Genomic DNA, 15,251 nt, shown 5'->3' on the forward strand with positions numbered 1-15,251 from the left:
CACAGCAGCGGGATCTTCCTGATCCATGCAAAGACAACCCTGGATAAACAGAGGTTGGCAATGCTGACTCCTCAGCCACAGAGAACCAGCAACCTGGCCCACACCTCGCTGTGAGGCCGCAGGGCCCCAGCGTGGTCAAGGCAGGCAGCTCAGATCCAGGCAAGTCCCAGCTCCTGCCACTTGCGGCCTCATGGTCTACAGGGTGGGCTAAAAATCTGCTACTAAGGGGGCGATGACTGAAAGGGCCAGGCGCTCCATACAGAGACTGCTGCTTACTCACTACACGCTGTAATACTGCCACCAGGGACACCAGAACTACCATCCCACGTACGTACGGGTGCCTAGAATCCGAGCCTCATGCTGCTCAAACCCTATTTCCAGCGGTGCCTTGCTGCAAATCGGCCTTCCCCTCCCTCCCTACTTGGAAATACAACCAATGCAAATGACAGAACACTGACGGGAGCAAGACAGCCACCCCAACTCTCCCCAGGGAGGCCACAGCGCGTGAGCCGCCCACCCACAGCCCTGTTTAGACTTCCCAAAGCCTCTGCATGAGGGTAGAAGCAAGGACACCCCTTCTCTATCATCCTTCCACAGACCACGGGGAGGAAGAAAGAAACAGGGAGCTTTCCCTGAACTCTCAGGACCAAGACATTCGTCCAGCACTGCCACTGCACACCCCTGTGGGTTCCTGGGGGCTCCCAGGCCTGCGCAGGCGCCTCAGTGCAGTCTCACAACAAGCAGGTCACTGTAATAATACACACTGTTTACCTGGGCAGTTCAGAGGCCTCTTCAGTTTCTTCTTCATGCAAACTGAATTATTAATACTCAGTATTCCACATGTGCATAAAATGTTTGCACATCAAAATCACTGGAAAACCTGGCCAGCATTCAGCAGCTGACTACAAAATTGATAAAAAGCAACACAGTTTCTCTTAGTTTCATTTTTGGAAACTGGAATGAGTAGGCTCTCAATGATCTTAATGCTATAAAGCTTAATTTAAGATACAAACATAAACTTTGCCCGCAAGTGAAAGAAAATCCTGTTTTCATCCAGAGGTGAAAAGCCTGTCCCCAAACAAACTGGACACTGCCCCAAAGACAGATGATGTGGCCATCACTCTGCAGGACCGTGCAGCCCTCTGGAGGCCGGAGGTGCAAGGTGTTGGTTTGCATTTAATTTAGTTAATTTATGCACAGTGACGAGGGAATTTAAGCTATGTCCCCCAGAATCCATTGAGCATTAAGGGCAGAGAAGGGATTCATGACCACTCGGAGGCAGCCTAGGTGTGCCGATCACCTAGCGACCCAGAGTGTCCGTAACAAGAAGCCATTCCCAACAAGGCTCTCTGTAAATCCCGCTCACCCAGAAAGAACAGGGCTGAGGCAGCCCTTTGAGGGTGTTCCTTTTTTATCTGGAAAGATGTTATAACCCCAGTAAAACACTGAAGCCAGTGCCTACCTTCCAGCTGAGCGGACCTCAGTGCTACTTCAAACGGCCTTGCCAGTAGGAATCAAGCTTCACACTGCGGCAGTTCTGAGCTATTAGGATTAACTTCTGCTTTAACTGTTTTCATGGTTTTTGCTAATTTTTCAAAATTTTTGCTATTTATTCATTTTGCAGGCACAGGCCTGAAATAGCTCAACAATCAAGTTTGAAAGGCTATCCCCCCTTTTTTTTTAATCAAATAAGGTTTAAGAAACTTTTTTATTGTTCCAGTCCCAAAAATATAAAAATAAACGTATACCTCATTTAAGTGTTAATCAGTATAATACTTACTTTCCCTACAAAGTAGATTTTCAGACTAAAAACTACAAAGATACCAAATGTTAAAACTGTCCTAGAACACCTATCTTTCTATGGTCTCCTAAAAAAAGACATCTCAGGCCGGGCGCGGTGGCTCACGCCTGTAATCCCAGCACTTTGGGAGGCCGAGGCGGGCGGATCACAAGGTCAGGAGATCGAGACTACGGTGAAACCCTGTCTCTACTAAAAATATAAAAAAAAGATTAGCCGGGTGCGGTGGCGGGCGCCTGTAGTCCCAGCTACCCGGGAGGCTGAGGCAGGAGAATGGCTTGAACCCAGGGGGCGGAGCTTGCAGTGAGCCGAGATCGCACCACTGCACTCCAGCCTGGTGGACAGAGCGAGACTCCGTCTCAAAAAAAAAAAAAAAAAGACATCTCAGTACCTATCAATGGCAGACTGTGCTGTCAAAGTCTCTGGTTTTAATGTGGGTTCTGCCACTTTCTAGCTTTGTGACCTTGGACACATTACTTCACCTCCCTGAACCTCAGTTTCCTGATCTGAACAACCCGATTATGAGCATTAAAAGAGCTAATGCTAAGCATGCTAACATGTTAGGTACTGAGACCTGTGCCTAATAGATGGCAAGTACTGAATAAATGTTACCATGCCCCATTAAACAGGCAACTGTGTCTGGGACTGTACACATGTCTCTAACCATCTACAAGCTGGGTGAGCATTTATAGCTTCCAAGATAAGTAATCATGTACAGCTAATCCTGTAAGTTCCTACTGTATGTCATATATGTAAAGACTTTTATATCCATACATACTTATATTCATGCTAGGACTACAGCAAATTTATATGTGTATCCATATAATTACAAAATACCGATATAATTAGTTATAGACATGAGATTATCCACACACACTTCTATGTATATAAAATGAGCTCTCTCTATATATATCATTACAAAAATAGGAAACTTTATTCTCAGCATCAATATCAACTTCTAACATAAATCTACTGTAAAGAAAGCAACAGTTCCTCTTTTTTACTGGAAATAGCCAATAACAGAAATAGAAGAAATGAGAGAACAAGAAGAGCACATTTGCAGCTACCATTGTAATAGCTGTAATAAGACCAGAATCATCTGTGTATGATCAAAAACACTGGGAGGAGTGACATTGTGCACAATAGTGGAGCGGGAAGCTCTAGGAGGTCAGACGCTACCACAGAAACTACTGAGCAACTGCAATCAACTATTTCAAAACTCTGGAATCATTTCAGATCCTTATGGGCCTGCTACCAACCCTGTTCCTCAGCCCCTGTTCCTGCTGCCCTAGAGCTGGAGGACAGCAGCCTGCACTCCTGGGATATCCGGCTGGTGCCAGAGTAGGCAGTGGGGACCCTGTCCTCCAAAGCATGGGTTCAGGGTTTTGGTTGGTCTAGTGGTTCCTTTAGGGAATGAAGCAGACCTTGCCTTGCATTCAGCCTTCCTGGGCTACAGAAGCTTCCCTCAAAAGCATCTATCAGAAGATACAAAGGGATGGGAGTACCTTTTGGGAAGGAAGAAACCTTGTCAGGTCACTGGCTGATTGTGAAGAACAAAAACTTCAGTCACTGCACACAAGAAAGATTATACAATTTGGGCCGGGCGCAGTGGCTCAAGCCTGTAATCCCAGCACTTTGGGAGGCCGAGACGGGCGGATCATGAGGTCAGGAGATCGAGACCATCCGGGCTAACACGGTGAAACCCCGTCTCTACTAAAAAAAAAAAAAAAAAAAACTAGCCGGGCGAGGTGGCGGGCGCCTGTAGTCCCAGCTACTCGGGAGGCTGAGGCAGGAGAATGGCGTAAACCCGGGAGGCGGAGCTTGCAGTGAGCTCAGATCCGGCCACTGCACTCCAGCCTGGGTGACAGAGTGAGACTCCGTCTCAAAAAAAAAAAAAAAAAAAAAAAAAAAAAGAAAAGAAAAGAAAGATTACACAATTTGAAGAATGAAGAAAAAGAATGAAGAAAAATGAACACAGTCTAAAGGTCAAGTGAACAATCATACACATCAGAGGAGACCAGAATGGGGCAGAAAAAAACATTCACAGAAAAAATGGCCAAAAACTTCTCAAATCTGATGAAAGATATGCATATTTTGATCCAAAAGGTAAGAAACCCAAAAAGAATATTCTTAAAGAGACCCATACTGAGACTCATTATAGTCATATGGTCAAACCCTAAAGGCAAATAGAGAATTCTGAAAGCAGCCAACCAGCAGCCCTCGGAGCTGCTCTACGGAATAGTCATTCTTTTGTTTCTTCACTTCTCTAATAAACTTGCTTTCACTAAAAAAAAAAAAAAAAAATGCCCAGGTGTGGTGGCTCAAGCCTGTAATCCCAGCATTTTTGGAGGCTGAGACAGGCAGATCACTTGAGGTCAGGAGTTCAATACCAACCTGGTCAACATGGTAAAACCCCCCCCTACTAAAAATACAAAAGTTAGCCAGGGGTAGTGGCAGGCACTACTTGCCTGTAATCCCAGTTACTTGGGAGGCTGAGGCAGAGAGGAGAGGAGAATTCCTTGAACCCGGGAGGTGGAGGCTGCAGGGAGCCAAGATCACACCATTGCACTCCAGCCTGGGCAACAGAGCAAGACTCTGTCTTCAAAAAAAAAAAAAAGAAAGAAAGAAAAAGAAATATGGCTGTAGAAAATCCTAAAGATTACACAGACACACACATCCCCCTCCCAAATACCCACCCGCCTGTTAGAAACAATAAGTGAATTCAGCAAAATTGCAGGATACAAAATGAGCACTTAAAAATCAGTTGCAGCCGGGTGTGGTAGCTCATGCCTGTAATCCCAGCACTTTGGGAAGCTAAGACACACAGACAGCTTGCGCTCTGGCGATCCAGACTAGCCTCGGCAATATGGCGAAACCCCATTTCTACAAAATATACAAAACTTAGCTGGGCGTGGGGGCGTGGTGCTCTGTGCCCGTAGTCTCAGCTACTCAGGAGACTGAGGTAGGAGTGAGGCAGGAGAATAGGATCTGGGGGAGGGAACCTATGGCTGTTTCATGCCCAACTAAATTGAAAGGAAAACCCTAACTTTCGACGCCTAAGTAACAAAAGGACCAGAGGCTACTCCCTTTGCAAACCCCCAACCTTTTCTGCGTGGTAGATGGGAAATTGGCTGTCCGCAACCAATCAGATTAATTGTGGGTGGAGTCCTCTTTTGCAACTTTATAACTTTACCTTAGCCTCTGATTGGCTGCAAAATGCAACCAATCAGATGTTGCACAAGAGTGTAACATTTGTAACCTCCATTTCAGCCTCTGATTGATGCTGAAAGCAACCAACTGCAGACCACCACTTCATTTCCATGAGGTGAGCATGAAGTGGCCAATGGCAAACCTCTAGTTGGAGGATTTTGGACAGAATATTCTGTATGCAGGCCGTTGAGGCGCTGCTCAGCCCCCACCCACCACACACCGTGGAGTGTACTTTCGTTTTCAATAAATCCTTGCTTTGGCTCTTTCATGGCTTCATTCTTTCTTTGCTTTGCTGGGTGTTTTGTCCAATTCTTTGTTCAAAATGCCAAGAAGCTGGACAACTTGGAGTCAACACCCTCTACCAGTAACAGGTGGATCACTTGAGCCCAGGAGGCAGAGACTGCAGTGAGCGAAGACTACGCCACTGCACTCCAGCCACAGCAACAGAGTGAGACTGTGTCTCAAAAACAAACAAACAAACAAACAAAAAATCAGTTGCAATTCTATATACCAGCAATGAACAACCTGAAAAGGAAATTAGGAAAACAACTCCATTCATAATAGCATCAAAAGGAATAAAATACTTTCAAACAGATTCAATGCAATCCCCAACAAAATCCCGAAGTCACATTTTGGAGAAATGAAAAAACCCATCCTCGAATTTATATAAAATATTGAGTGACCCCTAATAGCCAAAACAATCTTGAAAAAGAAGAACCAAGTTGGAGCACTCAAACTTCCCAGTTCTGGAGCTCACTACAAGGCCACAGAGTAATCAAAACACTGTAGTAATGGAAAGAATGAGGCTGGACTCTTACCTTACATCATATATAAAAATTAGGCCAGGTGTGGTGGCTCACGCCTGTAATCCCAGCACTTTGGGAGGCTGAGGCGGGTGGATCACCTCAAGTCAGGAGTTCAAGACTAGCGTGCCCAACATGGCAAAATCCTGTCTCTAGTACAACATACAAAAATTAGCCGGACCTGGTGGCAGGCACCTGTAGTCCCAGCTACTCGGGAGGCTGAGGCAGGAGAATCACTTGAACCCAGAAGGCAGAGCTTGCAGTGAACCGAGATCGCACCACTGCACTCTAGCCTGGGTGACAAGAGCGAAACTCCATCTAAAAAAATAAACAATAAATAAAAATGGGTTAAACAAAAAGGTAAAGGCTAAAACTATAAAACTCTTAAAAGAAAACATAGGAGAAAAGATTCAGGACACTGGATTTGGCAAGCATTTCTGGATGGCACCAAAAGCACAGGTAACAACAGGAAAAATAAAATCAGATAAGTTGACTTCATCAAAATTTAAAATTTTGTGCATCAAAAGACACTACCAAGAGAACAGATACTCCAAATACCTTGATTTGACTATTATACATCATATGCCTGTATCGAAACATCACATGTACCTCATAAATATGCATAACTATTATGTGTCCATAATAATTAAAAATATTTTTCTTTTTTTGAGATAGAATCTTGCCTATGGCCTAGGTTGGAGTGCAGCAGCACAATCATGTTTCACTGTATCCTCAACCTCTAGGGTTCAAGTGATCCTCCCACCTCAGGCTCCTGAGTAGCTGGGAGTACAGATGTACACCACCACTCCTGGCTATTTTTTTTTTAATTTTTTTTGTTGACATGGGGGTCTCATTATATTGCCTAGGCTGGTCTCGAACTCCTGGGTTCCAGCAATCCTTTTGCCTTGGCCTCCCAAAGTGCTGGGGTAACAGCCATGAGCCAGCGCGCGCAGCCAAAAAAACTTTTTTTTTTGAGACGGAGTTTTGCTCTTGTTGCCCAGGCTGGAGTGCAACTGCACAATCTCAGCTCATTGCAACCTCTGCTTCCCAAGTTCAAGTGATTCTCCTGCCTCAGCCTCCTAAGTAGCTGGGATTACAGGCGTGTGCCACCACACCCAGCTAATTTTGTATTTTTTTTTAGTAGAGACAGGGTTTCACCACATTAGTGAGGCTGGTCTCAGACTCCTGACCTCAAGTGATCCACCTGCCTTGGGTATCCAAAGTGCTGGGATTACAGGCGTGAGCCACCGCGCCTGGCCAAAAAACACTTTTTAAAGACACTATTAAGAGAGAGAAACACAGAGGGACACACAGTGGTGCGTGCCTGTAGTACCAGCTACTTGGGAGGCTGAGGCAGTAGAATTGCTTGAGCCCAGGTGCTTCAAGTCCAGCCCAGGCAAATAGCAAGACCTTGTCTCTTAGGAAGAGAGAAAATCTATGCAAAAGAAAATACCTGATAAAGAATTAATATCCAGAATAAAAAACACTACAAGTCAACAACAAAAACCCAATTCAAAAATGAGCAAAGGGGGTGTGGTAGCTCACACCTGTGGTCCCAGCACTTTGGAAGGCCAAGGCGGGCAGATCACTTGAGGTCAGGAGTTTGCGACCAGCCTGGCCAACATGGTGAAACCCCATCTCTACTAAAATTACAAAAATTAGCCAGGTGGGGTGGCAGCTGCCTGTAATCTCAGCTACTCGGGAGGCTGAGGCAGAAGAATCACTTGAACCTAGGAGGCAGAGGTTGTAGTGAGCAAGATTGTGCCAGTGCAGTCCAGTCTGGGTGACAGAGCCCTGTCTCAAAAAAAAAAAAAAAAAAGGCAGATATGAAAAATTCAACTGTAGGACGGGCATGGTGGCTCATGCCTATAATCCCAGCACTTTGGGAGGCTGAGGGGGGTGTATTACTTGAGGCCATGAGTTCAAGGCCAGCCTGGCCAACATGGTGAAATCCCATCTCTACTAATACAAAACAATTAGTTGTGATGGTGAATGCCTGTAATCCCAGCAACTCAGGAGGCTGAGGCAAGAGAATCACTTGAACCCAGGAGGCGGAGGTTGCAGTGAGCCAAGATCATGCCACTGCACTCTAGCCTAGGCTACAGAGAGACTCTGTCTCAAAAAAAAAAAAATTCAATTTTATTTCTATATACATGTAATGAACAATCCTACTAGAGCATCAAAAAGAATAAAATACTTAGGTATAAATTTAATTTAAAAATGTAAAACTTATACTCTGGAAATAAACATAGTTGAAAGAAACTTAAGCCAGGTGTGGTGGCTCACATCTGTAATCTTAGCACTTTGGGAAGCCAAGGCAGGCAGACTGCTTTAGCCCAGGATTTCAAGACCAGCCTTGGTAACATAGTGAGACCCCATCTTTACAAAAAATGAAAAAAATCAGCTGGGCATAGTAGCGTGCACCTATAGTCCCAGCTACTTGGGAGGCTGAAGTTGGAGGATCTCTTGAGCTTGAGAGGTTGAGGCTGCAGCGAGCCAAGACTGCACCACTGCACTCCAGCCTGGACCCTGGGCAATAGGGCAAGGCTATGTCTCAAAAAAAAAAAAAAAATTTAAAAGTAACTAAATAAATGGAGACACATCTGTGGTAGTTCCTCAAAGATACATTCACTTCTTATGTCTGGAACCTGTGAATATTATCTTATATATTAATAGCAAAGAAAGTTAAGTAGATTAAGGATCTTGGGAGGAGGAGTTTATCCAAGATTATACAGGTGGGACCTGATGCAATTACATATAGCCTCATGAAAGGCAGAAAGAATTTTGAGAGAGAAGAGGAGAGGGCAGTGTGACCAGACGCAGAGGCTGGAGTGATGCAGCCATAAGCCAAGGAATGCCTGCAGCCCCCAGAAGCTGAACAAGTCAAGGCACAAATTCTTCCCTGGAATCTAGAGAGAGCAAGCAGCCCTGCCAACACCCTGTGTTTAGACTTCTGGCCTCCGTGACTGTCACGGCATAGATTTCTGTTGTTTAACCGTAACTCAATTTGTTGTAATTTGGTACAGCAGCCCTAGGAACTAATACAACATCCCAAGTCTCAGTGTTGTTAAGATGGCTGTAACTCCCTCACCCATCACAGAGTTGATGCATTCTCTACCAAAATCCCAGCTGGCTTCTTTAGAGAAATTAACAAGTTGACCTTAAAATTCAGATGGAAATTCAAGGGACCAAGAATCACCAAAACAATCCTGGAAAAGAAGAGCTAGATATTCCCACTCAATTGCAAAACTTACTACAAAGGTACAGTGCAGTATGGTACTAGCATAAAGACAGACACACAGACAAATGGAATAGCTTTGAGAGTCCAGAAATAAACCTTTGGATTTACAGTCCATTGATTTTCTTTCTTTCTTTCTTTTTTTTTTTTCTGAGACGGAGTCTCGCTCTCTTGCCCAGGCTAGAGTGCAATGGCGCCATCTCAACTCAACTGCAACCTCCGCCTCCCTGATTAAAGCAATTCTCCTGCCTCACCCTCCCAAGTAGCTGGGATTATAGGCATGCACCACCACGCCCAGCTAATTTTTGTACTTTTAGTAGAGACGGGGTTTCACCATGTTGGCCAGGCTGGTCTCAAACTCCTGACCTCATGTGATCCACCTGCCTCAGCCTCCCACAGTGCTGGGATTACAGGTGTGAGCACCTGGCCCAAAGAACTCTTAAAACTCAACAAGCCCGGGCATGGTGGCTCACACCTATAATGCCAGTACTTTGGGAGGCCAAGGTGGGTGGATCACCTGAGGTGAGGAGTTCAAGACCAGCCTGGCCAACATGGTGAAACTTCATCTCTACTAAAAATACAAAACTAGCCAGGTGTGGTGGGGCACGGCTGTAATCCCAGCTACTCGGGAGGCTGAGGCAGAAGAATCACTTGAACCCAGGAGGCAAGGTTGCAGTGAGCCGAGATCGCGCCACTGCACTCCAGCCTGGGCAACAAGAGCAAGACTCTGTCTCAAAAAACAACAATAACAACAAAAACTCAACAATAAGAAAAAAGCCTCAATCGAACAATGGGCAGAAGATGTGAACATCTCACCTAAGAACATATACAAATGGCAAATATGCATATGAAGATGCTCAACATTATATGCCCTACGGGAACCACAAACAAAACAAAGAGACACCATGACACACCCATTAGCATAGCCAAAATGCAAAATACTAATACCACCAAATACTGACAAGAATCAGGAGCAACTGAAACTCATGTTCACTGCTGCTGGGAATGTAAATGGGACAGCCTCTCTGGAAGACAGTTTGGCAGTTTCTTACAAAACCAAACATATTCTTACAATGCAATCCAAGAATTGTACTCCTTGGTATTTCCTTAAATAAGTTGAAAACTTATGTCCACACAAAAACTGTACCTGGATATTTATCACAGCTTCATTCAGAACTGCCAAAACTTGGGTGCAACTAAGATGTCTTTCAGTAGTTGAATAGATAAACTGTGGTACATCAGATAATGGACTATTATTCAGCACTAAGAAGAAATGAGTGATCTTCTTGTAGTTCATAAGTATGATAGCTGGGTATTCACATGCATGTGTGAGATGTGCTACCCTGAAACCTTGTTATGATGATGGGTGCATTACTCATCTGACATGAAAAGGAGAAAAAGAAAAAAGAAAATTTCTGAACTATGAAGGCATGAAAATACATGAAGGAATCTTAGATGCATATTGCTAAGTGACAGAAGGCAATGTGAAAAGCTACATTGTATACAATTCCAACTATATGACTTTGTAAAAGCAAAAAGTGTGGAGATGGTAAAAAGATCAGTGGTTGCCAGGAGTGGAGGGAAAGGAGGGATGAACAGGGGGAGTACAGAGGAATTTTAGGTTAGTAGAACTTTCCCATAATATACTATAATAGCGGATGTATGTCATTTTACATTTGTTAAAACCCACAGAATGTACAACACCAAGAATAAACCCTAATATAAACCTTGGTCTCTGGAGGGGGATGACGTGTCGATGTGGGTTCAACAAGTACAATGAAAGGACCAAGATGGGGCAGGACACTGATGGTGAAGGAGGCTGTGCATGGCAGAAGCGGAGGGCGTGTGGGATCTCTCTTCTACCCTGCTCAATATTGCCATGAACCAAAACCGGCTCTAGAAATAAAGTCTTTTTTTTCTTTTGAGACAGAGTCTCACTCTGTCGCCCAGGCTACAGTGCAGTGGTATGATCTCGGCTCACTGCAAGCTCCGCCTCTCAGGTTCACATCATTCTCCTGCCTCAGCCTCCCGAGTAGCTGGGTCTACAGGCGCCCACCACCACGTCCGGCTGATTTTTTGTATTTTTTTTAGTAGAGGTGGGGTTTCACCATGTTGGCCAAGATGGTCTCGATCTCCTGACCTTGTGATCTGCCCGCCTCAGTCTCCCAAAGTGCTGGGATTACAGGCGTGAGCCACCGCGCCTGGCCAACAAAGTCATCTTTTTAAGTAAAGGGGAAATTAAGACATTTTCAAATAAACAAAAACTGGGAGAGTTCTTCAATAGCAGATCTAACCAACAAGAAATACTAAAGAAAGTCCTTCAGGCTAAAACAAAAGGATGCTAGACTAAAATCAATATGAAGAAATAAAAAGTACCAATAATGGTAACCGTATCAGTAAATACAAAAGTTAATATTAATCAATTTTTGTATTTTTCATTCCCCTTCATTTGGTATAAAAGACCAATAATACACAATTTGCACAATACAATAATTATATATCTATCTTGATGAGTACAAAATGTTGACAGATGTAATTTGTGATAATAATAGCATAAAGAGGGGAGGAACAGAGCTATCCAGAAGGAAAGTTTTTGCATACTATTGTGATACTATGAGATATACATATATGTTGGTTTCATCCACAGCACAATATCCAACTTTCAGATATTTTTTACAATCTGATAGGTTAAACAAAAAATCACATCTTCCTATAGGTTTCATTGACAAACAGCTTTTTGAAGGAATAAGCAATTTTGTTTTAATGTTGGGGAACTTGAGGTCTCAGATGCAGATACTGGAGCTGACGTGAAGCCCAAGTCAGCCTGACTGGGAAGCCTGTCATCTTCACCACGGCTGGGTTGCCCTGCCAGGCTCTGCCGATACAAGAAATCCATCGACACCCATGTGGGGTCTGGAATCAGTCTAGTGACTGTTCTGCTCTCAGGGTTGAACCATCTGGTCCGTCTGCCACAACGAGATCCCAGCCTCGCTCAGTCCTGATCCTGCCACGCCACCCGCTGTGAGCACACATACGACCCCAGCGATGAGTGTGTGGTAGCTTAACCAGCCTCCTATCGATAGACACCTAGGTTGTTTCCAATCTGCTGTGGTTTGGACGTCCGTCCCCTCCAAAGCTCATGTTGAAATGTGATCCCATGTTGGAGGTAAGGCCTGATGGGAGGTGTTTAGGTCCTGGGGGCAAACCTGGCACGAATGGCTTGATGCCGTCCTCACAATAATGACTGAGCTCTTGCTCTGAGTTCATGAGAGATCTGGTAGTTTAAAAATGTGTGGCACTCCCTGCCTCCCTCGCTCCCGCCCTCAGTACCTGCTCTCCCTTCACCTTCCACCATGATTGGAAGCTTCCTGAGGCCTCATCAGAAGCAGGGCAGATGACTGTGCCATGCTTGTACAGCCTGCAGAACTGTGAGCCAATTAAACCTCTTTCCTTTATAAATTACCCAGTCTCAGATATTTCTTTATAGCAATGCAAGAGCAGCCTAAGACACAATCTTTTGCTAATATAAACAATGCTGTAATAAATAACCTCTGAGGAATAAATTCCTAGAAGTGGAGCCCTTGGGTCATGAGTGTGCATCTTTTCCATATGGAAAGCTATCACTAAAATGTCTTCCACAGAAGTTACACCAATGCACAGTCCCATGAGCAACAGATGAGGCTGCCTCTCTGTCCCTTGGCAACACAGCACATTATCCAACTTTCAGATATTTTTTACAATCTGATAGGTTAAAAAAAAATCACATCTTCCTATAGTTTTCATTGACAAACAGCTTTTTGAAGGAATAAGCAATTACTCAATGTCTGCTCTAGGTAAATCTTAGATAATCTGATGGAATACAAAAGATACAAAAGAAACATTCTCAGCTCGCAAGCCCGAAGTCAGGTGTGACTGACGGAATACACACACGACACCAGTTAGGAACATGAAGCAGCATGTCTGGTCAAAAGGGAGATGGGACGCATTAGCAAGCACCTCAGGCTGTCTCCATCAACACCTGCTGGGCCTCAGTTTCTTCTTATGTAAAATCGGGGCACGAAATCAGATGAATCCCAAGATCCCTTCCATTTTTGAAATTCTATATTGAATAGAACATAGTTGAACTCATTTTAAATCTGGGTTCTTTGCAAATAGCCCATGTTGGCCAGCAGGGTGTGACAACGGCACTGTGTCCCCACCCTCCTGACTCTGGGCACAGGGCTGCATTCAGTGCTGGAGCTTTACAACACTGCTGCCCTTGCCCCAGCCTAGAACCATAATTTGGTTCCAGACACCACGACAGGCAAGTGTTAGAATGGAAGACGTAAGAGGAACCTTGTCCAGCAGTGGTGATGAACCCACACTCACCTAGCCTCACTCACACATATTCTCACCTCTGTTCACTACCCACAATTTGACACGTGGAATCTGGACGGGAAAACAGTGATGCTGAGTGGCCCCAGGCAACTCCTGGCTCTGGCCTCACCAGCACCCACAGAACAGGATAAAGGAGGCGCACAGGGCTGATGGGCCCACAGAACCATCTATCTTTAGACCAAACACAGTGAAGGCACAGGAAGGGATCTTTCATTAGTTCTACCCTGCATCTCCTATTTCTCAACTTGTAGTAAAAGTATGAATTACTTTCAAGGAATGAGCAGGATGCAGACAGATTAAAAAACAGATTTGCACGTGACCTGACTACGCTGAAAGGCCACTCTGGCATAAAATATTTGAGGTGCTTAGGAGAACAGGAAGTGGAATCTTTGGAAACTTCAGAAGCCATGTTCAGTCCCAGGGGCCAAATCTTTGTTTCAGATGCATGGGTCCTTGTGAGAAGTCTGGCTGCTCTGAGCCCCACAACGCTGGAGTCTGTATTTTTCACATTATGATTTCTAAACTCAACTCTCTCCAAAAGCTAGCATTGGCATGAAATAAGCAGCCACAAAAAGGTTTTTCCTCTGGCAGGAACAAAGCTGGGTGCAGGGAAAAGACATTTGCTAAAACAAACTTCTGGTTCCTGAGCACCCCAAACAACTTTTACTTGGTCTAATCATTGCTGGCGAATCTCCCTTGACAGGATGAATTCTTAAATAAACAAATCTGTCTTCAAGCTGCATTTGTTAAAACAGCAGATGGAGATTTAACTGAGCTGAGGAGGAACAGAGCTCTTTATCTCAGTAAGTAATGACAAGCGAGATGAGGGACTGAGGCAGAAGTCTCAACCCTCAGGGCCTATTAAGCAGCTTTAGGGAGCATCCAGGAAAACCCGGAGCAACAGCTACATATGTGGCTGTTTTCCTGAAGAGGTTTTCTGAAGGTTTAGTATTTACATATTCCTTTAAAGTGGGGAAGGCATGTGGGAAGAGGGACAGGTAGGCAGTAAGGCGAATGGTTCTATTCCCATGGGCCTTGAGCTGGTGCCCAGTAAATCTACATTTTACATAAGGTGAATGTCTGACGAGGAGGAAGGACTAAAGGAGTCAGTTCCACAGACATCTCCCGGGTAGGTAGAGAAGGGAGTCTTGTCTTTTGCCCTGCACTTGGGAAGATAAGCTTGTAATCAACATTATCAGTGTGGAGTTTCAGGAGCCAGACTTAGACTGTAGACCTAAAGTCTCCCCTTTTCCATACATTGGCATGTCCTCATGTATGGCAGGTGAAAACCAAAAATAGAATTCTGAGCCCCCCCAATCATCTGAATGCTCCCCTCCTCTCAGCCAAGGGCATTCCAAAGTTAACCTAAAGAACCAGTTCAGGCATGATGGGATGGGGGGGTTGGACTGTCCCATTATACCCTCCTCCCTTTAGGAGAATTCAGGCCCAACTGACCAGCATTAACATTAAAACAGATCCGGGTTTATGCCATTCTCCTGCCTCAGCCTCCCGAGTAGCTGGGACTACAGGCGCCCGCCACCTCGCCTGGCTAGTTTTTTGTATTTTTTAGTGGAGACGGGGTTTCACCGTGTTAGCCAGGATGGTCTCGATCTCCTGACCTCGTGATCCACCCGTCTCGGCCTCCCAAAGTGCTGGGATTACAGGCTTGAGCCACCGCGCCCCGCCTCTTTGCCATATCTTGAAGTAGTCCTGCAAAGCTGTCTCTTGTGGGGAAAATCTACATTCTGAAGAGAATCTCCTTCCTTTTCCAGGCCTTCTTCCTGATCCAGGAGAGAATCAGCTGATAAGACACATTTACAATGGA

At 44.8% G+C, this 15,251-nt stretch overlaps 1 protein-coding gene and 1 non-coding gene across 4 annotated transcripts in view; one reads left to right on the forward strand and one right to left on the reverse strand.

Annotated features, from left to right (window-relative positions):
- NINL (ninein like) overlaps positions 1-15,251 on the reverse strand; it is a 137,498-nt gene that overhangs the window by 83,774 nt on the left and 38,473 nt on the right. The window lies entirely within an intron of this gene.
- LOC117069167 lies at positions 10,330-10,434 on the forward strand. Its single transcript, XR_004431415.1, has one exon. It is a non-coding gene; the product is annotated as a small nucleolar RNA U13 (small nucleolar RNA).

Source organism: Trachypithecus francoisi, unplaced genomic scaffold (genome assembly GCF_009764315.1).
Source record: "Trachypithecus francoisi isolate TF-2019V2 unplaced genomic scaffold, Tfra_2.0 Lachesis_group21, whole genome shotgun sequence".
NCBI lineage: Eukaryota > Metazoa > Chordata > Mammalia > Primates > Cercopithecidae > Trachypithecus > Trachypithecus francoisi.